Raw genomic sequence first — 23,844 nt, 5'->3', positions numbered from 1 at the left:
GGCTTGGGTCATGATTCTGGGGTCCTGGGATGGAGCCCTGCATCGGGCTTCCTGCTCAGCAGGGAGCTTGCTTCTTCCTCTCCCTCTTCCCCTTCCCCTGCTTGTGCTTTCTTTCTCTCTCTCTCTCAAATAAATAAAATCTTTTTAAAAAGTCAAAGAAATGTGTACAAAGTACATAAGACATAAATGGTGGAAGGATTGGAATAAATGGTAAGTGAATAAACACTCATAGCATTGTGTGACAGGCACTGTGCTAGGCAAGGAAGGTCCCAACAGGGGTGGACAAGAGTTGAGGACTCTGCAGAGGCAAAGAAACGAACCGAGACATAAGATGCTGTGGGTGTGGTGCCGTGGTAGGGGTGTGGGGAGAGAGCAGGGAACACGGGACGGGGCCTCACTTGCCGGTACAGGAGCTCGCTGAGTTACTGCTGAGACCTACTATGTGCCTGTGGGTGTTACGGGGGATGCAGCTATGAATACAATCCAGCCCTTCCCTCTCAGACACAAACAGGCACAGAGAGTCAAATGACGGTCCAAGGGATAAAAGCCTTAGAGACTGGGGCACCTGGGCTAGCTCAGTTGGAGGAGTGTGGACTTTTGATCTTAGAGTTGAGTTCGAGCCCCACGTTGGGTATAGAGATTACTTGGGATAATGAAATAAGTAAGAAAAGCCTTAGAGACTAAGGCATAAGAAATCACAGAGGGAGAAATGTGGCTTTTAACCCTCCTGAGAGGGACAGGCGAAGGGAGGACACTGGTTCAGACTCGCAGTAGAGTCCTGCAGGTGACGGGCTTCTGGGGAGCCCAGGGTGCTTCTCCGCCTTGTTTTAGCAAGGTGCAGGACAGAGGCCAGGCCTGGCCACAGTTTGCTTTTTTCTGCCCAAGCAGTTCTTCCCCAGGTGCCCCCTCTCTGCCTCCGCTGCACCTGTCTCTATTGGACCTCAAAGCCATGCTGGGACCCTCCCCGACCCGTGTCCCCCCACTCATACCCCCCGGGAGTACTGGGGGCATGCAGGGAGAGGGCGTGCAGGAGCTTGGGAAACAGAGCCAGTCCTTACACCCTTTGTGGGCTGGGGGGATTTGGAGAGGAGCTGGCCCTTGGTTACAGATCTGTCTCTCTCTTTGGCTTCCTCTTGTGCCACTGTCTCATGGCTGAGTCAGGTGGACCTCCCTGGGTTGAAGAGACTGTTTCAGAAAGAGTATAGGGAGTGTGAGGGTGGCAAGTTGGAAAACGAGGCCCTCCCCACACTTCCCAGGCTGGGCCCCTACTAGCCACCTTGCTCCCTCAGAGGTCCAGGTACATTCCTGCAGCTCCTCTGCCTCCCTTTGCATAAACTGTGTCTCTCTTACGGCACCTTGTCTGTCGTGTGACCGTGTGTTGGTGTCTGTGAACACAGCCTCTTGGTATATGTGACCTTCTGCTTTACCAAGGCACCACTTTTCTCCCCACCCAGGAACAATGAACCCGTAATAGGCCATAAAGAAGGCAACGTGGTGCTATCCCACTCACCGATGCCTCCATGCCCACATGACATTAAAAAGGGATCCGTTGGGCAGCCCCGGTGGCGCAGCGGTTTAGCGCTGCCTGCAGCCCGGGGTGTGATCCTGGAGACCTGGGATCGAGTCCCACGTCAGGCTCCCTGCATGGAGCCTGCTTCTCCCTCTGCCTGTGTCTCTGCCTCTCTCTGTCTCTCATGAATAAATAAATAAAATCTTAAAAAAAAAAAGGGATCCGGTTTTGAAGTTAGAAGAGTGGCTGGAGTGCCAAGTCCACTTAGTCGTGTGGGGCGAGGTGCTACTCCTCTCTGTGCTCGCCAGGCTCACACCTGTGTCTACAGGAGCACTGTCGCGTGGCGCATACGGGGCTGTGTTTCCCCCGAGTGTATTTTCACGTTACAGATCACCTTACCCTCAGAGAAGGGGGACTCCTTTTTGGGGAGAAATAGGCTGTTTCTGTGCTCCTGATGTGGGGGATGGCAAGGAAGGCACCACCAGACTCCTGAGCTTTGCTCACGTCTGCAGTGGGGGTTATGTGTCTGACCCATTTAGCAGAGTTGCCATGAGTTAGGGGAGGGTCAGATGAGGTCTCCGCACGATGAGGAGCACGCGGCAAGTGCTCAGTAAACATTGGCCTGTGACAGGCTTGCATGAGCCTGTGGGGGGGCGGGGAGACAGGAAGATGACATCCTTTCCCACTTGGTTCTTTCCGTGTTTTTCTTAGGAAGCCCGGTCCTGGGGCGGGGAGCTGCAGCCCCCCAGGGGCACCCTCCCTGCTCCTTCGCTTGAATGGGCCTGGCCTTCGGTGGCACTGGCTGGGTCCGTGCCCGTGGCCACGACAGAACCACGACAGCGCATTTTGCAGCTCCTCAGTGTGGAGGCTTAACTTCACCGGCTCCGGGATTGTGGGGCCACCTCCTCCCACGACCGGGCCATGTTTTCATTCCTAACCGTCCTCACTAACCCAGAACACTTGGGATTCTCTTGTCTCCAGCAGAACCCCAAACACCTCCCACCCTCTTGTTGGTCTAGTGGTTAATTAAGTGTCTGTCAGTCACAGAAACCAGAGGCAGATATCAGATGACTGTTCACTCAGCCTTTTCCCGAAAGGCCCTTCTAGGCTGGTTTCCTCTGCTCAGCACAGCAGCTCCTCCACCGCCTGTCCTCTCGGGCACGGGCACGGGCACGAGGGCGATGGGCCTGGGGCTGTGAGCAGCTGCCGGGCCTCTCCTGGAGCCACGCGGGGAGCCAGGCTGCAGCAGGCGGCCCTATCTGGGGGAGGCCAGAGGCAAGCCGCCTGCTCATTATTGGGCTGCCGTGAAAACTTCAGCCCTGGAGGTCTTTCCCAAACAGGATAGGGTTTCATCTCTCTGGAATGTGTTAGGGCTGCGAGGCCTACCGTCCTCTCTGTCCAGATGAAATTCATCTTCCATGAAGGACTGGGCCCCACGTCTGAGCTCCACAGACTGCATAGACCTCCACGAATAGACCATAGAGCTCCACTCCTGGCCGCGGAGACCATGAATGACTATCTTTCCCAGGTACGTGCTTATTTCTTGAACTCCCTGGACGGGGAGGATTATGTCCCACGTGGTAGCCACGCATCACTTAGCACGGTGCTGGATACTTCTTAAGCATCCTCTGAGGCCCTGTAGTAGTCGGGTGGCAGCCTCTAAGGGGGGAGCAGAGCTCGAGAGGATGGGGCACAGGGTTGGTAGGTTTTGAGGAAGCTGATAAAGGGCTGGCGATTGGGGTGTTGCCTAAGGAAAGTGGGCTCCAGAGTGGGGCGAGGCAGTGGAACTCAGTGCTGGGGACAACCAGAGGAGGTAGTAGCCCGGGAAGAAAGCCCTGGAAACAAGGAAGACAATTGGCTGACGTCAGAGCTTGGTTGACAACCATCCCCGGAATCCCCCATGTGGCCCCTCTCTTTGTGTCAGACCTAGTGCGCCTCTGCTGACCTCCAGCTGGATGGGAGAGGGTCCAGGAGAAGTGTGAAGGAGATGTGGTTTCAGGACAAATGGGGGCTTGAGTGTGCACAACCAAAGGATGAGCCTCCAAGCCAGGAGTGATGCGGGGAGGCAAGAACTCAGAATGCCACAGGCCACAGGGCTTCCTACAAGCCTGGGGATGCGGCCACACCCTGTGTCCCCGGGTTGGCAGACCTGAGCTGGTCCCTGGGGTAAAAAGGGAGAATGAATAATACTGGCCATGGCAGTGCTTCAACGTGAGTGGTGTTTCCCAGTTTACAGAGAGCTTTCACACCTACTAGCTCAGGAACAGGGAGAGGGTGGAGAGTTTCAGTTTCCTCTACCCCATCCACTTCCCGGAGGCCCTTAACCCTGATCCTCTCATTTCTCCTGCCTCTTTCCAGGACTGAGCACTAGTCCTGGATGTACTGTCTCTAGTAGATTTCGAGCAAGGTGAGAGCAGCGGGGACAAGGCTCTGCAGGGGTGCTCCTTAGAGCAGCCCCACCTCCTCTTCTTTAATCCTGCCCCTGCCCCTTCCCAGAGGCAGGTGCTCCCACACCTGGCTTTCCTGGGTTCCCAGGAAGGAAAGGTAGGTTGGTTCCTCTTTCTGTGACTCCCAGAAGGGAAGAGATGGGGCTAGGAGGAGACCGGAGCTTCTGGCACCTTATTGGCATCACGATAATCTGTTTCTTTCCTTCTTTCCTCACCTGTTCTAACTTCTAGGTACACCCATGGCTTTCCATCTTGCTCTGCCAGTGGCTCTGTGGCTCTGTCAGCCCCACAGGTCAGCACCTGTTTCCCACACTGACTCAGATCTCAGCTTCCTTCCTGACAAATAGCACACGTGGCAGCCCCAATCCTGGGCTTGGTAAGTGCTCCGATACTCCTCCACAAGCATACTGATCTTTCCAACTTGGGGATTCTAGCTTCAGAAACTTCAACCAGCACCTGTGGTCTGCCCTGATCTGGCCAGGGCTGTAACAGAGGCAGAGGAAAGGTTTGCAGAAGCCCAGAAGACAAATGTTTTTGACAAGAAAACAGGCGCATGTATCAAAGAACAAGAATGGTTGACCACAGGGGAGAATTGCCTCCTGATGGGGCAAAGAAGCCAACATGAAACACTGTGAGCTTAGAGTGTCGTGTGAGGAAGAGGAAAGTCGGCTGAGCCCAGATGTGCAGATCTGGTCTGGCTACATAGAAAGCACAAATAAATTTGATGTCTATGATCCTGAACTATCAAGACTGGCAGATCAGGACATGGATGTGTTCTTTGCACATCCAGTGGACTCACCTAGAATTTTCAGGCTAGGACATAAAAGTGCATTGGATGGTCCCACCTATTTAAAAAAATGTCCTGTTGCAACCCAGATCCACAAGACATTGTCCCTTAGGAGTCACAAACAGAAGTATGGGGTATCATGAGTGTAACAGTCAAGCATAATGAGAAGTGGGGAGAAGGGTCAGAGGGGAGGGAGATGGAGAACCTTAAGCAGCCTCCATGCTCAGCCCAGAGCCTGACTCAGAGCCCAATGCGGGGCTCCACAGGGGCAGGGGTGGGGGTGGGGACTCGATCTCACAACGGAGATCATGACCTGAGCGGAAATCAGGAGTCAGATGCTTAGCCGGCTGAGCCCCCCAGGCGCCCCAAGCACAATGAGAAGCCTTATGGGGAGAGCCGCGCTGCATGGGCAGAGTGGTGGAAGGTACTGCAGTCTGAAGAATTTGATGTCATCCACTGGAATCAGGTGATCACTTCCCCAATGAGAGTCAGTGGGGAACTAGAAGAAAAACATATAGTCAGCTTGGCTGGGACACATCTAGTGTGCAAAAACAAAGTCAGGGTATGTGCGGTTATGCTGTGGTAATAACCACAAAATCTTGGTGGCTCATGATAACAAAGGTTATTTTTCACTTGTACCACGTGTCTTTTGTGTGTTGGCTGTAGGTCTGCTCAGCGGTTTTCACCCCTCAACTGATGGACAAATGTTGGGACTTTTCGATCTGGGACTCTGATGGTTTCATAGCAGAGGGAAGAGAGACACGATGAATCACTCACTGATCCTTAAAACTTCTGTCTGGAAGTGACACCTGTCATTTCTGCTCATGTTTCATTGGCTGATGCAAGTCATATGGCTGAGCCTAAACTCCCCCTGGGAGAGTAAAGGATAATTCTCCTCTAATGAACAGTAATAAAGTCTACCGTAAAAAAAGGCCCTAAAAGTCAGTTTCTGCTATAGGCTATATTGGGGTCCGGCCTCACTAATTCTTATGAGATATAGAGACTTAAGAATCCAGTTGTGAACAATTGTCTTAAGTTGGAGTTATAGACCAGTCGCAGGAGTATAAGCTCCCGGAGGGACAAGTGTATTTCATTCACTGGTATATCCCAAAGGCTACGAGCAGGTCCCTCATCATATCTTTATTGCCGCATGAATTATAAATGAGTTCAAGAAGCAATAAGATCCTTCCTGCCTCAGCCAAGGAGTATCTGTGTCCCATGTTGTGATATCTTTGGGTATAGAGATGGACATGGTCAGAGAACCAGGTGAGTCAGGACTTCATCTTCTTCTTTGAGATGCTGTGTGTCCAGCCCAAGAGTCAGTAGACTGTCTATAAAGGGCAGACATTAAATATTTTAGGCTTTGCAGGCATCATATGGCCTCAGTCACAACTATGCAAGTGTGTTGTGGTGCAAAGCACCCATAGACTGCGTGTAAATGATTGAGTGTGGCTATGTTCCAAGAAAACTTTATTTGCGAAGACAGGCAGTGGGCCAGGATTGGCTGGGGGGTGGTCATTTGCCCACGCCTAGTCTAGCCGCAAAGCTGGCTTCTCAAGCCATTCCTTTCCCCAGTGTCCTTTTCAGGACCATTTTAGAGGCATGCATTTATCACTCTCATCTCCAGAAAATGAAGTGCCACGACACTATAGCTTTGAATCCTCTTGATGTCTGGTTGGGATGTTCAGGGCTTTGGTTTATTTTCGTCCAGGGAGCATGTCTCTCCCGCAACAGCCTGACCTGGCCAGGTTTTGGCTCTCACTGCGCTGTTGTAAATCCCAGATGTTCCACTCTATCGGCATCCTCACTCGTCTTGCTTTTGGGGCATGTGCCCACTCTCCCTGTTTGACTTGCTCCCCGGACCCCTGGACTACTGTGGGGGAAGAGCAGGGCATGTGGCTGGGTGACGAGGAGGACCTCACCTCTCTCCTCACAGGTCAGCTGGTCTGAGAAGCACAGGAATCTATTTTCTTAGGGATATGGCTCAGATATTTTCATTTCATGGAACCTGATGCCCCAGAGTCACAGATTTTTTTTTTTCTTTCAGGCTGGAATGCCTCCAGTATAATGTGACAGTCTGGAGAGTATTAGCAGCTACCCCTTCTTTCTGGGTCAGTACCAGGCTTATGTAATTAGAAGTCCAAAGAGGAAACAGGGAGACAGTCAGACTCACCCTGGGCAACAACCTTCCCCCCTCGCAGCCTTCTAGCTGGTTGTCACAGAATTCTAGACCAGGAAGAGATCTTGTACGTAATGACCTCTCCTCCATCTGGTTCCAACTGGAGATTTGAACACCATGAGGACCAAAATGCAGCCCTTTTGCCCTAGGTGTTAAAGGCAGGGCTGCAGACCCCATGGGCACTCCGCATCCTATCCTTCAACTTCCAGACTGCTGCCTGCTACCCCTCCCCATCGCCTCCAGCAAGATAAACACATCTGTGACCCCATCCTGAGGGGACCCGGGGGAAGGAAGGAGGGAGGAGTGAGCCTCCCCAGTACAATCAGAGACTCGGCCTTGACTTGGGTTGTTATGATAGGACTGCCTCTCTTCTCCAGCTGGTAGGAGCACTGACCCCAGGGAGCTCAAGTCCTGGGGGAGGAGAGGCTTGGCCAGGGAGAAAAGATAAGGGAGAGAAGGGGAGGAGTCTGGTCAGCTCCCATCTCCTGGTTGCTGTTCCAGCCAAGTGGCTGAGCTGGAGAAAGAAAACTGATAACAGATAAGGATGCTTGCTTTCCTGTGGCCTTGTTTCCCTAAGCTTGGGTTCTTGCTGGTCCCTGGGGGCCCGGTGAAGGAGCTGTGTGCGTAGAAGGCAGTGCAAGGTTCCTGGCCTAAGATTTGCATTCAGCTGGTTGAAGTCTGCGGATGGCTTATAGACCTCCCCCTTACCTCCCAGCCCCACTCCCAGACTTCCTGCAAGAAGCCAGCTAGACAATGGCTTGAGCTGAAATACAAGGCTTTCCACCCTTGGAGTGGGGCCTCTCACCCAAAAAGCAGAGGGCATGGTGACTCTGTCTCTTACCTGGCCTCCTTGGTGTCTGGGCACCTGAGTAAAGATCTCCAGCCCCAACAAGCTGTATGGTAACACGCTTGAGCTAATCCAAATATTCCCTGCCTTGCTTTTTCTGCACTGCATTCCTCAGCCTCCCTGAAGGAAATGGAGTCTGAACTGTACCATTATCTGAGGAGCTGAAAACCATCAAAGAGCAGTTGCTATGTGGTAGGGAATAGGCACAGAGTAATGAATAAAATAGACACAGTTCAGGTACCTGGCTGGCACCTGAGTGTCTGGCTTTGGCTCAGGCCCTGATCCCGGGGTCCTGGGATTGAGTCCTGCCTGCATCGGGCTCCCTGCAGGGAACCTGCTTCTCCCTCTGCCTAGGTCTCTCCCTCTCTCTCCATGTCTCTCACAAATAAATAAATAAAATCTTAAAAAAAAAAAAAAACAACAAAACAGACACAATCCATGCCCTCATGGAGATTCAAAGCACTTGAGTGATTCTATGAATCACGGGCCAAGGCAGGATGTGCTACGGAAGCACATAGCAGACGCCTAACCTTTCTGATGGTTGGGAAAGACTTTCTGAAGTGTGAGCAGGATTGGCTCGACAACTGAAGGAGGTCCAGAGGAAGAGCATCCCAGGCAGAGGAAATACTGCAGATGGAAGCACTGGGGAGGAGAAAGAAAGTGGGGTATTTGGGGGAAAAAGAAAGTAGTGGTGTTTCAAGAGCCCCAAAACGGGAAGGAAGCAGTAGTGAGAGATGGGGCTGCAGAGGCAGGCGGGGGTGGGTCATGGAGGGCAGAAAGAAGGAAGAAGTGGGACCTGGGGAGAGGAAAAGAGTGGGAGCAATGTAGACTGGTTGGGGTGGGAGGTAGGAAGACTCCAGGAGACTTTCCTCTACAGAGAAATGAGAACCACAGTCATTTCTGAGATACTCTTGGCTGGTAACTCCTGGGGCAGAGCCCTCGCCAGCCTCAGCTGGTTGCCTTCCAGTGTCAGCACTCCCCAAATGCTTGTGGGTTTGGGGCTGCCTCCCATGGATGTTCCTCTTGGCCTCAGGCTCATCTGTGGTAGGCATCTTTCTGGTCCCTCAGGCTAGCCCCGGGTGGTGTGAGATAACACCAGACTTGTGATGCTGTCCTGAGTGGTCAGCATCTCTGAAGCAGCTCACCCAGATAGGGCCCAATTCCTCTGAAGCTGTCTATATCCACCTACCATCCCTACTTGCCCTCATAGAGCAGCAGTTAGAAGGATCCAGAATATCTCGCTAATGGCCAACTCAACTCATGTGTGTGAGTCACCCCCAAGACCCATCAGCAAATCACCCATTTGCTCCCTACTTATCCCTTCCTTTCTTCTCTCTCCTTCAATGATTATTGAGTGCTTATTGACTCTCTGGAATTAGCACACTCTGGGTAGCTTCACTGGCTTGAGCTCTAGTCTCAGTCCAGGAAGCCCCAGAGCTAGTAACATTAAGTTTAATGGGTCAGGGTACAGGATCCAATATCAAACCACGAGGGTTCATATTTTCTTTTTAAAAACATTTTAAAATTTAAATTCAATTTGCCAACATATAGTATAACACCCAGTGGTCATCCCATCAAGTGCCCTCCTTAGAGCCTGTCACCCTGTCACCCCACCCCCTCCTCTCGAGGGTTCAAATTTTCTAACCACCCCAGTGACATGGAGGAAATCACTTTTACACCTCAGTTTCCTAATCTGTAAAACAGGTAACAATAGGACCTATTGCCTAGGCTGTTGGTGGATCAAAGGAGAGATTCCTGTATAAGGCTTTGTGCGCCATAAGTGCACAGTTCATCACTGAATATCAGTTACTACTGTTTACATCAGCTGCTTACTTTGAAACAGGAAATTGTTAGGAGGGGATCTTTTTGGTGTTCTTTGCTGAGACGATAACACAACAAAATTAAAGATATCTATGCTAACAGCAACTATTTTTATATTCACTTCCAGTATTTATCATGAGATCATAATTTAAAAAAAATCCACAAGTCCATAGAACTTTAGGCTCTCTTTTCTTTCCATCTACTCCAGTAAATCTGCTATATATAGACTCAGGAAATGACCGCGGTGTATGCAATCCACCCCCATATCCACGCTGAGATGTGAGAATGCTGGATTTACATTCCGTTCCGTCCCTTCCATCTTGTGAGATTGTGGATAGCATCTTGGAACCTGTTTCTCCTCATCTGTTCGACGGAGATGATAATATCCTCTCTGGGTTATGGGAAGTAGTGCTAACATGGGCAAAATGCCCAGCACGTAACAGAGGACAGCAAATGCTAGTTCTTACCCTTCCCTCTGATGTAGTGTGGGGTTCAGAAAAATGAGAGGTACAAAGGGGTAATTGCCCCCAGGCTGGCCCAAGCCTACCTCCAGCCTTCCCACAGGAAGCCCCCAGTCTACCTAAAAGGACTGGAAACTACTTTGCTTTAAAGAAGTAGAGGGGGTCGGGCAGCCCAGGTGGCTCAGCGGGTTTAGCGCCGCCTCCAGCCCCGGGCGTGATCCCAGAGTCCCGGGATCGAGTCCCATACCAGTCTCCATGCATGGAGCCTGCTTCTCCCTCTGCCTGTGTCTCTGCCTCTCTCTCTCTCTCTCTCTCTCTCTCTCTCTCTCTCTGTGTCTCTATGAATAAATAAATAAAATGTTAAAAAAAAAAAAAACAGGGTTCTTTGAAAAAAAAAAGTAGAGGGGGTCAGCCACCCTCTAGTTCTTTCTCTAACATCAGTGCAGGGAAGGACTGGACCAAGCCAGCTTCCCCAGCTGGCCCAGTGGAAGGGACCTGGGAGTGAGAAGAAGGCAAGGAGGAAACACTTTCTGAGAGCCACTGGGGGCTCCATCCTCTACGGTCACAGTGGCCTAACAACTATTGGGGAGTTGGGGAGAAGAACTGTGGCATGTACTGGCGGGTGAGCCGGGGGGTGGGTCACAGTGTTCCAAATGAGTGGATGGAAGGAGCCAAGCATGATGAGAGAGAAGCTTCCATGACTGGGGTTTTAGGGCTCATTAAATCAGGCTGATGGGGGGCAACCCAGGTGGTTCAGCAGTTTAGTGCCACCTTCAGCCCAGGGTGTGATTCTGAAGACCCGGGATCAAGTCCCATGTCAGGCTCCCTGCATGGAGCCTGCTTCTGCCTCTCTCTCTCTCATTCTCTTTCTGTGATGAATAAATAAATAAAATCTTAAAAATACTAAAAAAAATAAATAAATCAGGCTGATGGGAGCAACCTGGCTGAGTTGCCTAAGTCCCCCTCCACTTGCCCCACAAAGGCCTTTCTCAGACACCAGGAGAATATTACATTAATAATGAATAGTTTTATGGGGTGCCTGGGTGGCTTGGTCAGTTGTGCATCTGACTTGATTTTGGCTCAAGTCATAATCTCAGGGTCATGAGATGGAGCCCCATGTCAGGCTCCACACTGGGTGTGGATCCTGCCTAAGATTCTTTCCCTCCCTCTCCTTCTGTCACTGCCCCCTTCTAAAAAAACGAATAATTTTTGGTTTGTAAAACATTTTAGAAATTATAGCATTCTTTTACAACCATTTTCTAATTCCAATCTCACAAAGAGGCGGGAAGAGAAGTAATATTCCTATTTGACAGCTGACAAAACTGAGGCTCAAGGGGGCTAAGAAACTTGACTAAGTGCACATAGTTCCTGAGCTGGGATGTCAAGCCAGGCCTTCTAGTGCCAAGGTACCCACAGCTGAACAATGAGCGGGGGTATTCCAGGCAACTAGTGATTGGCCACTCAAATAATTTAGAACTTTCTTCATCAGAATTTTTAAAAGATGAAAGTACTATCTGGCTCTTATTCCTTTTCAGATTCATTAGCTTCTTTTTGGACTTAGGAACGGAGTCCCCATGGGAGAGTTGTCTGGGGACAGAGGACAGAGATACATACAGTACTACACAGCCAGAGGGATTTGTGGCAGCCCTGAAGAAGGATTTTCAGAGCTGCTTGTTAATAGGTGACTAATTGAGGTTACAAAATCACACTGTCTGGACATCAGCTGTCACCAATTGGATTAGGGGCCTCTTATCCATTTAGTGTGTATCTAAGAGATGACCCTAACAAACAGTGTGAATGTGGGCCTTGGGAAGCCCCATTCTCCTCTCTGGGCCTCAGTATCCTCATCTGTAAATGGATAAGCCTTATTCTCCACTCTCCCCCCACCTGCCGTCCCAATTACCTTAATTTGATTTTCTGTGTGCAGGTTGGTGGAACAAACATTTCTTGAATTCCTGGAAACCAGTCTGGCTCTGCTGTTATCAAAAGGTGGCCCTGGACCTGTCACTTAGCCTCTCTCTCTGGGTCACAGTTTCCTCATATAGAAAAGGCTCATGGTGGCTTTTTGGGGTCCTTCCAGCTCTAGTGTTCTCTACAGAAGCCACCCACCAGGGGTGCACTGGGAAGCCTGAGAGGACAGTGAAGCCTAAGGTCTTGCCTGGATGGGCCCGAATGAGGGGACCGAATGGGTGGGCAGGGGGTCAGAGAAGCCAGTGGAGGGAGGGAAGGAGATCGGGGGAGAGGGCCTGGAAGGGCAGAGTTAGGAGCCAGGGCTGTGAAGAGGGACTCAGAACACCTGGCTACCCCCTCAGGCCTTGCTCATCCTGCTGGGCTATCTCAGAGGAGGCTCTAAGGCCCCCGAGACAGCCTGGGGAGATCCCCTAGGGAGGCTGGAGCCAGCTACAGTGAGACAGGCCCCTTTGCCTCTGCAGGCCTGCCTGACTTGCTTTCTGCTGAGCGGATCTGTCTGAGGCAGGCCGGGAGGCGACAAATGCCCCAGCTGGAGCTTGCTGTGCAGGCCAGCACCACCAGGCTAGCACAGGGTTAAAACCAAGCTCTCCCTAGGCAAACAGCATCTTCGCTATCTGGCGTTTGGATCCCAGCATGGAGGAAAGGCGGTGGCCATAGGAGGGCTCGGCAGTTATCTTGAGGCAAGGCAGTTAAGGGAGAGGGAAAGGGGTTGAGGGAGGCAGGCCAGCCTGTAGATAATGGCCAAACTGTTCACTCCAGCTCTCTGGGCTCTTTCCCATTAGGGCCACTGCCTTTCTTGAAACAAGTGCTCTGGAGCCACCTCTAGTCCAGCTGCCTGAGAGGCCTAGAAACTTATTCATTTTTTTCTTGGACCGAAGTGCAGAGTGGAGGGGTCTTGTGGCTATGGCCTCTTCTCAAATAATGGGACCTGAGTTTCAGTTCTCCATCTTTTAAAGAAGGAGAAGGGTCCTTTTGGCCACCTTCTCACTCTGGCTCAAGAGGGTAGCATGAGGATACTTGAGATCCTATTGGTCACAGAGCTGTGGGTCGTTAATGAGGCCCTAGGAAAATATGGAGGTTTGAGGCTCAAGTATATCTCAGTGGTGTTCTTACTCATTAGGTCCTGGCCACCATGCTGGTCCCAGGTGGGACGTGGTTAGCCAGGCTCACACTGAGCAGGAAGCCAAGTGCACTTTCTTTTTTTCTTAGTACAGCCTCAGAAACCTAGGGCTCTCGGCCCTTGGAGTCAGCTGATTCCCCTGGCCTGGCAGCCGGGAGAGAGTTGGGGGGTGGTTGGTTTCTGCATGGGAGCCCCCGAGTCTTCTCGGAAAATGACACACGTCTCCAACCAGCCACAAAGGCCATCACCAGCTGAAAAATGTTGACTGTGGGGCCATTGGCCCTGAGAGGTCAGCACCCTCGGTGATGAGAGGGTAAGAGGTGGGGGCTCGTGGAAGGCGCCTCCTATCAGCTGGAGACAAGTGTTTGAACCTGAGTCAGAAGGCAGATCCCCGTAGGCTGCACGCCAGCCATGCGACCTTTGTCACACAAAAAAGCTCTCTGCCTCAGGTTTCACATCTGTAAAGCCAGCACTCTAATAATAATACATGCCTCATAGGATGGTCGCAAAAACTAAACACGATCTAGAAGGTTGGCGGTCCCGGTGGAACATTGAGCACATTGAAAATGCTCACTAACTGGTAGGGAGGGGAGAGAAGACAGGAGGGCACGAGGAGTGGACAGACGACCTTCCCAGTGGTGCGGTGCCGCGACCTTGGGGGAAGTCCAGAGGGCACCCGAAGACATGGTTGTAGGCACCAGTCTGGGGGTGTCGGGCCCAGGCAGTGGGAATTCGTGGATAAAGTTATTGGGATCAAAGAGACAGCGGGTGGAGCAGGAGCATCTTCTTGGGGAGATCTGCCCTCCCTCCCTCCCTCTGAGCCTGAACCCTCAGAGCCCTAAGGCCTTTGGCGGCAAGTAAGGGGAGAAACGGCCGGCTCTGGGGTCGGAGCCTAAGGCCGGCACGGGGACTTCTGTTCTCCTGGAAGCTGCTTGTTACGTCAACTGGAACAAATTTCTTAACCAATCATCCCTGGGCAAAGGGTGAGGCAAATAGGTCTCACCGCTTCTGAGCTGTGTGACCTTGAGCGTGTCATTTGATCTCCCCACCAGGGTTGCACATCTGTGCCAGGAAGCATAATCAATCCTCCCTGGGAAAGTTTGTGAGGTTGGAAATGAGATCACCGTGTGTGCATTCGTACCACCTGGTGAATGGAAGGGGTGGTTGTGAGTGGCAGCCCACACTCATGTCACAGGGCAGGGCTGGCCACCACCTGCCACCTGGAGTGAGCAGGGGGAGGTTCTAGGATCGGCTCCATCTCACACGTGGGCTCTGGGGGAGCTTCGGTTCAAGGGACGCAGGGCCACCAGTTCAGAGGGCAAGGCCAGCCGGGAGGAAGGTTCTCAAATTCTCCAATAACTTTGTGGCGCCACCTTAAGAGAAATCGGTTTGACGTCCCAGTTCTGTAAACTGGGCAAGTCCTACCCCCTTCCTAACAGAAGGAACAAATGAGAATTAATTAGTAAACGTGGTCGGTGTTGTTATTAACTCGATGTGTTTGTTTAAAAGGGGAGGCAGGCCCGCTCCAGCCTAGGCGTGTGAGCTGCCAGCCAGCCAGGTTTGATGGGAAATCCTGGAGATTGTTTCCACATGCGGCTTTGCAGCACCAGTAATTAGTTGCAGCGGTGGAAGGCCTTGGAGGCAAGGACCGAGGGGTTCCAATGATGGATTTTGCAGTCCTTCATATAAAATGCAGAGGCGATCCCTAAGGGAAGTTCTGTACTAGGGAGAGGGCGCCCCAGGCTGGGCGAGCAGGCGGGGTGACCAAAGGTGTGGGGCGGGTGGGGGCAGGAGAAGACAGTGTGGAGAGGCTTGTTTGTAATGAGCCATCTGAATTTTCTAGAATGTGCTGGCGTGTGAGGGCCGGCAGACAGCACCTCTGCTCTGAATGCTGGCTGCTCCAGTTGACTACGGCTTTGGCTGTATTCGCCGCTCGCTGTTCTTTCTGTAGGCTGGATTCCCGAGCATCTTAGTCCTGTCCCCCGAGGCAGAATAGAGTGGTGGCCGAAAGCCTGGACTCTGGAACCACATGGCTTGGATTTAAATACTGGCTCCATTACTTACTAGCTGTGTGACTTTGGACAAGTTACTTAACCTCTCTGTGTCTCAGTTTCCTTCATCTGTAGAATGGGTGGGATTATCTTTTATAGACTTGACTGTGGGGTTTGAAGAAGTTTGTAAAGCTTTTTGGCCAATGCCTTCCTAGATCATGGTAAATGCCGTATAAAGGGAGGTTAAACACACGAATGGGTTCTCAGTGCCCTGATCCAGGGGCAGAATGGGCTGCTTTAGGTTGCCTAGATCTTTATAATATTTCCTCTCCCCCAAGCCATTTGAATACACAGTCGAAACACACTGTTTTCCATGCTTTTGGTATTTCATTGCATGGCTCTTTCTTGGCAGCTTGCAAGCTACCCTACCCTGAGCCCACCATGACTCTGAACCAATTTGCCTCATCAGGATCCCCAAATCTTTTTTTAAATTTTTTAATTTTTTAAAGATTTTTATTTATTTATTCATAGAGACACAGAGAGAGAGGCAGAGACACAGGCAGAGGGAGAAGCAGGCTCCATGCAGGGAGCCCAATGTGGGACTTGATCCCAGGTCCCTGGGATCAGGCCCCGGGTTGAAGGCGGCGCTAGGATCCCCAAATCTTGACAGCTGCTGTGTTCTTTGTTCCTTGAAAGGTGATTCCTTGGGCACCCTGGGTGGCTCAGCGGTTTGGTGCCTGCCTTTGGCCCAGGGCGCGATCCTGGAGACCCGGGATTGAGTCCCACTTCAGGCTCCCAGCATGGAGCCTGCTCCTTCTGCCTATGTCTCTGCTGCTGCTCTCTCTCTCTCTCTCTGTCTCTCATGAATAAATAAATAAAATCTTTAAAAAAAAAGAAAAGGTGATTCCTCCTCATCAGGGAGGGTGAAACCAGCCTCTACCTATACCCACCCTCATTGGGCATCTGCCTTCCCATACTGGGCGTTACCTTGAACCCAGGAGACCCCTGTTTGTGGGCTCACTGTTCTCACTGTGGCAGGTGAGACAAGGGTGCGTTGGGGAGCTGCAGGGTCCATTTTAGGTTCTGGTTAGTGTCTGGAATCCTCGGAGTGCCTGGGGATATTTGCTGTCCTGGTTTGCCATGAAGTTAGGCCAGAGTCTTGTACGCATCAAGAAAGGACATTTTAAGGACACCTGGGTGGCTCAGCGGTTGAGCATCTGTCTTTGGCTCAGGGCTCAGGGCATGATCCCTGTCTGGGGATCGAGTCCCACATTCGGGCTCCATGCGGGGACCCTGCTTCTCTCTCTCTCTCTCTCATAAATAAGTAAAATCTTAAAAATAAAATAAAATAAAATAAAATAAAATAAAAAGGACATTTTATTGACCGTCTGCTTGTTTTTTGCCTACTTTGGTATGACCCAACTCAATATTTCCAGTAGTAAAGATAGAACACTATGAAAAGAAAGCTGGAAAATAAAAGCTGGCATAAACCAAAAATAAGTAATTGGCAACACTTTCGCCCTGAAACCTGAGCAGACTGTGTGGTTAAATGTGTGTGTAGGTGTGTTGGGTATCTGTCAAGAACCTTTAAAATGTTCACATCTTTCAAACTAATATCACTTCTGGGAAATTATTTCTAAGGAAATGCTATGAAATTTACAAAGTGCTTTATGCACAAAGATGTTCTTCATATAGTTATTTATAAAAGGAAAAATTGCAAACAACCAAAATGTCCAGGATTTAGGGTAACATGATATAAAACTATGGTTACATGAGTTCCAGTGGTTTTCAATTTTTTGTAGCTTTATGAATTGCTTGGGAAACCTATTAAGATGAGGATTCCCAGCCTCCACCCCTGGAGATTGATTTAATGGGTCTGGGATAAGATCCAGAAATCTGCATTTTTAACATACCCCATATAATTCCAATGCAGATGTTCTGCAGTTCACATTTGAGAAAACTGATCAACGTAATGGGATATTTTGCAGTTATTTAAAATGATGTTTATAGAGAGATTATAATAACATGGAGGAATGCTTTAAAATAAAAAAGTATGCAAGACTGTATATATAACTCTGCATCCAATTATGAAACAAAACTTTGTAAAACAAAGCAAAAATGTATAAAAATGTAAACAGAGGCAGTCTCAGAGCTGGTAGAGTTATGGCGATTTTCTTCTTTTTTTCATTTTTTTATACTTTCCAAAACTTCTAAAACTGAGTATTAGTTTTATCATAAATCCCATAAACCTATACTTTTAAAACAGAAACTGTCCTTTTTGCAACGAATTAAGGGGCTCTCTATTTTGAGGGGATACATATGCCAAGTGGTTTCATTTTGTCTGTAAACAGACTGAGGGCCTGAAGCAAAGCAGTGCCAGGTTCTTCATCTTCTGAGGGCCCAGTCACTTCTTGGAAGTGCTTACCACCAGGCTTCACCTACGGACAGTTAATAAACTTCTAGAGTTATCCAGCACACACTTGTCCCCTGCCCCCTCCAGTCATTGTTAAGAGTTTCCACCTGAAGCAATTCTTAGCATGAGATGGTTTGGTGGGTTATTTTGCAGAGCTGGACCATTTCTTTTTCTTTTTTTTTAAGATTTTATTTATTTATTCATGAGAGACACCGAGAGAGAGGCAGAGACACAGGCAGAGGGAGAAGCAGGCTCCATGCAGGGAGCCCAACATGGGACTTGATCCCCAGTCTCCAGGATCATGCCCTGGGCCCAAGGCAGGTGTTAAACCGCTGAGCCACCCCGGGGATCCTGAGCTGGACCATGTCAACGCAGGTCTCTTGAGAATATTTTAGATGCTATTAGGATTTGTACAGGATGGCCAAGTCCTCTCCCAGGGTGCTGGAGATCAGGCTAGCACAGTTGTTTTCTGAGAGGTGCATGCATCAATGTGCTAGCACTGCTGTAAGTAAGGGCCACAGACCAGTTAATCTGCTTCTATCCCAGTCCAGTTGTTAGGCTTTCCAATCACCTGAGCGGGGGCTGTTGAGGAACCTCTCCAAACTTCCCCTGTAGAAATGGGAATAAAAACTCCTGTCCTGTCTCTCTCTCAGGCTGTTGGAGATAAGGTAATGGAGGTGCTGTGTGAACTGCAAAGCTCTTTCTATCCCCACCAAGCAGACAGTGCAGTGAACACCCCGTCTCACTGGCAGCAGGTGGGCGTGAGTCTCTCTCTGAACGCTCTGGGTTCAGTCATGCTCAGAAAGAGCGTTCAAGAAGGTGAGGCAGTCTTGACTCTGATCGAGGCATATGTTTGTCGATAAAGCACCAACCTTATCAAAGGCCCCTCGACATTGTTAAAAAAACAAAAACAAAAACAAAAACCCACCTTATTATGAAAGTCACACATGTTTCTTATATGAAAATTTATAAATTGGATATAGGCAAACAACAAATCAAAATCCCCCTTTCCAAAAAAAAACAAAACAAAAAACAAAAAACAAAAAAACAAAACCAAAATCCCCCTTTCCCTATCATTCTATCTCCTTCCTACCATCTGGAGATAACCCCTGGGCTCCTACCCAGTGACTTACTATCTTCCTGTGTTTCCTATGCTTATAAAATATGTATGTATACTTCAAAAAATGATAATTTGGTTCATACTGTTTGAAAACTTGTGTTTTTAACTTAAAGGATAATTGTGGCCTTCTTTTCCATGTCATTTCATGCAGATGGAGCTTAAACCTAATTTTTTTAAAGCACTGCATAGTATACTATAAAACGGATATACTATGTGTTAATTAACCATTCCTTCATTAGTGGACATTTAAGTTATTCCTGGTTTTAAAAGATGTGACAAAAACAACTGTGGTGAATATCTTTGAGCACTTTGAGTGTGAATGGACCTCTATAGGATGAAATTCTAAACATGAAGTAAACGACTCAAAAGGGGTATTTACACATTTAAAATTTCAGTAAGTTTTGTAAATTACTCTCCAAAGAAACATTGTATCAATTTACACTTTCTCCAACGGAGTTTCTGAGAATTTGTATTTCCCCATAACCTTGCCAACAATAGACATTATGCTCTTTTTGCCATGCTTTCTCTGGAATGTCAAGGCTGCCTATTTTTTTGAGACTATTCTTTCAATATCTTCCCAGAAGTTTTCAAAATCATGATTGTGGGACTCTTGGGTGGCTCAGTGGTTGAGCGTCTGCCTTCGGCTTGTGCGTGATCCTGGAGTCCCGGGATCGAGTCCCGCATCAGGCTCCCTGTGAGGAGCCTGCTTCTCTCTCTTCCTGTGTCTCTGTCTTTCTCTGCGTGTCTCTCATGAATAAATAAATAAAATCTTAAAAAAAAAAAAAAAAGAACATCTAAGAAAAGAAAAATCACAATTGCAAAGCCTATTGGAGAGAAGCTGCTCAGTGCAAGACCAGAGCGATTGTCAGTTTCTCAAGGAGACCTCTGAGCACTGGGAGCTTATTCAGGGGGGCCCTGGATTTTCTACCTGAACCTGGTTCCTGCATGGACCCACAGAGAAGCTCATGTCTTTCTTTTCATATGAGAGAGGAGAAAAGAAATGAAGACAAGTTTGAGCATCTAACCAAACTCCTGACCTTGAAATAGTTCTCTAGCTATCTGTCTATCTCATCTGATTGGTTTTTCCGCTTCTCTAAATAGTGCTTATAAGGGGGTGCCCCTATGAAATGCTTAGAGTCAATCAACTCCTTATCAGCGGGGAAGGCTGGCCTTGCCTAAGCTCATTCACCCCTGATCTTGTGAGGACACAGCACACACTGGCTGCTGCCCAACCCGGGAGGCAGACTGAGTTGCCTCATTAGGATACCAGTAAGTCTGGGGCCCCAAAGCAATGAGGGGGAAAAAAAACCCACAGTTCTGATAAAGTTATCCAGAATATCATGTTTGGAAACATATAGAAAGAAGCAATTTTTATTTCTGAACATATGCACGTTTTTCATTTTGTAAGTTCATAGTGTTTTTATCTGGAATCCCATCACAGATGGTGCCATATGTTGAGGGCTTAGGAATCGGTCTGAATCTGCTCCTCTGGCATTTTCTCCCACCCCCAAGTCATGGCAGATTAAGTGTGCTCTGAGGCTCTGGGATTTTCCAGTCTTTCATGGAGGTCCCTGCCTGCTGGGATTCTTGAGATGGGGCTTCGTTTCAGTGATGTGTTCAGAATAACTACATCACAGGGTGGTGGTGGGGATTTCACTAAAAAAGCATGTGAAGGCATCTGACAGTGTTGGTACTCAAGCAATATTAATTTCCTCCCCTCGTTAGAAGCTTGTTCTATCTGAATCATGGGTTTGACAGGGCAAGACTTTAAAGACTTTAAGAAGTCCTTTATTGCTTTATATGCAAAGTTCTAGAAAAATGAAAAGAGAGAAGTGTGAAATTGGAATTTTGCTATATATCCATGCCCATCATAGGGTTCTCATAAACGGTTTTTCATGGAGTTGAGTTGAATTGAATCGAATCATGCTTGTCTTCACTCTATCCAAGGTTAAATATGTATGATTCATGAGCAAACGTTTTTCTCCTTCCTAAAACTTTTTTTTTAAGATTCAATTTATTTATTTATGAGACACACAGAGAGAGGCAGAGACACAGGCAGAGGGAGAAGCAGGTTCCCCAGGGGGAGCCCTATGTGGGACTCAATCCCAGGACCCAGGATCCCTACCTGAGCCAAAGGCAGATGCTCAACCACTGAGCCACCCAGGCATCATCCCCTACCTGGAGCTTCTTAATTTCTGCATTTTCATTACCTATGGAAAACTTGTATTCCATGTTGGAGAGAGGGAAGTAAAACTGTGCACTTCTACAATGTGCTAAACATTCAGCTTCATTTTACCTTCCCAAAGGCACAAAGAGTATTGCTATTTTATAATTGAAGAGCCAGAGTTCCAAGCATTTCTTCTCAGGGTCACGTAGGTGATCCGGGGCAGAGCCAGGACCAAATCACAGGTCCACCTGACCGTATTTTGCTCACTGCCTCCATGGCATCATGTTGGCGGGAGTGAGTCCATGTCATGGACATCAACCCATCATCAAGTTTTAAGGCCAAAGTATAAAGAGAACTCCCGGCTCCCACCCCTTACTGGTTAACTTGAACGTCAGGTGGCTCAGAAGCAGCACTGCTGTGGGATAAAGCTGTGTCATTCAGGGTACAGAAGCCAGGCACAGAGGGACAGAGAGGGCTCTGTAGGGGTCATGGAAGTGAGTTTGCAGCCTCCTCCATGGCCCAGGCCTTTCAGCGTGTCCTGATGGAGACCCTTCTGTGGCCCCTTTCTTTAGAGAGGCTCACCCTTTAAGCCCCAAGGGGCCACAGCAGCCACTTAGAATCCATCTATTCATGTGTTCTGTGATTCATTCATTCGTCTAGGGACTGTTTATTGAAGCCGCCCTCCTGTCCCCCACTCTGGGTGCTGGGGATAAAGCAGTAATGAAGGAAGGCACTGTTCTTGTTCTCCATCGGCTAACCAGGCAGCAGCTAAAGTCAACAGTCACAGAGGAAATGCATGGATCACACTTTTATGAGTGTGATGAGAAGAAGGTGCACCGAAATCTAGAAACCTAATGGGTGAGCTGAATTTGGCCAGGCAAAGGAATGGAAAGTGCATTTACATAAATCCACCAGGCTTTACAAATACCAACTCACTTAATCCTTATAACAACCCTATGAATCCGTGCTATTATTAGCCTCATTTTACGGATGAAGAGCTTCAGGCACAGAGAGGTTAAATGACTTGTCCAAGGTCACCCACCTAGGACAGATCAGAACCTAGATGGACACTCGTTAGCATATGGCTGGTTCTCAAAACAGGTCTGTTTTGAGACCAGCGATTGAGGTCTCTCTGGGTGTGAGCACAGGCCCAGAGAAAGAGAAGACTTAGACGGAGGCTGGAGTTAAGGAAGACTTAGCCAAGTGGTCTGAAAACAATAGGCAGGCAGACAGGTGGGGGGCAGGGAAGGAAGTATTTCTGGATGGAGGGAGCTTTTCACCTGGCCAAGTGCTGCTGACTGGTGGGAGGATGAGGACCGAGAAGTAACTAGCATGAACCTTTGTAAACCCTTGGCAAGAGGAGAATTGTGGGAGCAAAGTCCCATGGTTAAAGCTTCAAGAAAAAAGGAGAAGAGAGAAGTAGTGACCATGAAATCAATAGTTATTTTGAGGAATTTTACCCTAAAAGGAAGAAGACAAATATGATGGTGCCTGAAGAATGACCTTGTCCCTAAGGATTTTTTCTTTTTATAAGCCAGAGGTAGTGAAATACACATGCGCACAGGGCAGGCTCGTGTACCCAGGACACGGTGACGCTGCCGCCCCCGGGGCAGGTGGGGCAGGTGAGCGGATGGAGTCCAGGTAGAGTGCAGGGCTGTTCCGCAGGGACCCCTGCAGGTAGGCTGAAGGCCACTGCCCCCTGCAGCCTTCCCGAGTCAACAGGAGCAGACCTTGGAAGAGCCTCCCCTCCGGAGCAGCACAGTCCTGTCCCCGAGTGTCACCAGCCTTTTGCTGACATTGTAGGCTGAAGTCAGAGGAGCTGACAGTCTTGGTTGTATCCTTGCAGAGCTGTGAGCCCAGTGAGTAGGAGAGAGTTAGCCGCACCAACCAAGGGGAGTTTTCTCGAAGACTTGTGTGGCCCTTGCTAATCAGGGGCCCTGGGAATCCCTGCTGTCATGTAATAGACTCGAGGGACACATAGCATCAGCTCATTGGACAAACAAGATAGCTGTGAACCCAATTCCAGCAAGTTTACTTAAACTTACTGTGCAGTTTCTAATGCATAAAATTGGCCAATCGGTGCCCTGGGGCGATCGACTCTTCTCCAGGGTCTGGACTTAGGAAATGTCTAGCCCACGTTGAGCACTACGGGTTCCAGACCAGCACCCCAAAGTCTACCTTCTCAGCCTGGCTGCGTTAGGCAGAGAAATACACTGGACAAAAGGAGGGGAGGAACTGCGTTTGGAGAGCTTTGAATGCAAAATCAGGGAATTCCCCATTAGGGAAACATTCCTCTGGTTTAAAAAAAAAAAAAAAAAAGGAGAGAGAATTGGGTAAATGAGGCAGAAACACCACGCTATAAGACACCCGGCGCACCACAGGCCTGCTTACTTCATTAACCACTTTCTCATGTAAAAAAAAAAAGTCTCAAAAATAATACATAGGTAGGTATCCCCTACCCTCTGCCCCGGAGAACTTGCTGTCAATTTCTCCTTTCTCCAATTTATTGTAGGTTGTATTGTAAGTCGTCTTCCTACAAAGTAATAAAATGTAAATGTGGGTTTTAGGTATGCTAATGTTTCCGGCTGGCTGAGCCTGAATTCCCAGCCAGTTATGGGGCGAGGGGCCTGCGAGGAAGCTGTGGGAACCGAGTAGGGGGTGGAGAGTAGAAGGGAAAACAGAAGTTCCCCATTGTTTCAGTTTGAGAAAACCGGGATTTAGGAAACCATGTGATTTGCTGTGAGCTGGAGACATCAGAAGGGAATGTATCCATTAACCATCCAGAGGCAAGTTGGCTTTCAAAGGGCTGAAAGCAGTGAACAGCCCCGTCAGAAGGTCTCTCTAGCCACACAGTAGGAGAAGAGGATCAAGGACCCATTCACCTCCAGGCAGGGGCTGGTGTTCCCCCTCTGGGAGGCTGAGCTTGACTCCTCCTGAAGCCCTCCCACCTGTGGAAAAGGGGCCTGAAAAGGACCCTCCAGGTCACTGGGATAAAGTCCCATAGCTGCTC

General features: G+C 49.2%; 1 long non-coding RNA gene across 2 annotated transcripts; it reads left to right on the top strand.

Moving 5' to 3' along the window:
* The first annotated feature begins 2,617 nt into the window (after positions 1-2,617).
* Positions 2,618-5,685, top strand: LOC140640148 (uncharacterized). Of its 2 annotated transcripts, XR_012036818.1 has the most exons (4): positions 2,662-3,038; positions 3,869-4,054; positions 4,189-4,333; positions 5,411-5,675. It is a non-coding gene; the product is annotated as an uncharacterized lncRNA (long non-coding RNA). The 2 variants fall into 2 exon arrangements; XR_012036817.1 differs by lacking the exon at positions 3,869-4,054 and having other exon boundaries at positions 2,618-3,038; positions 5,411-5,685.
* Positions 5,686-23,844: the final 18,159 nt, after the last annotated feature.

Source organism: Canis lupus, chromosome 9 (genome assembly GCF_048164855.1).
Source record: "Canis lupus baileyi chromosome 9, mCanLup2.hap1, whole genome shotgun sequence".
Taxonomy (NCBI): Eukaryota; Metazoa; Chordata; class Mammalia; order Carnivora; family Canidae; genus Canis; species Canis lupus.
The sequence above is the reverse complement of the archived record's forward strand: the minus strand, read 5'-3'. Positions and strand labels throughout refer to the sequence as shown.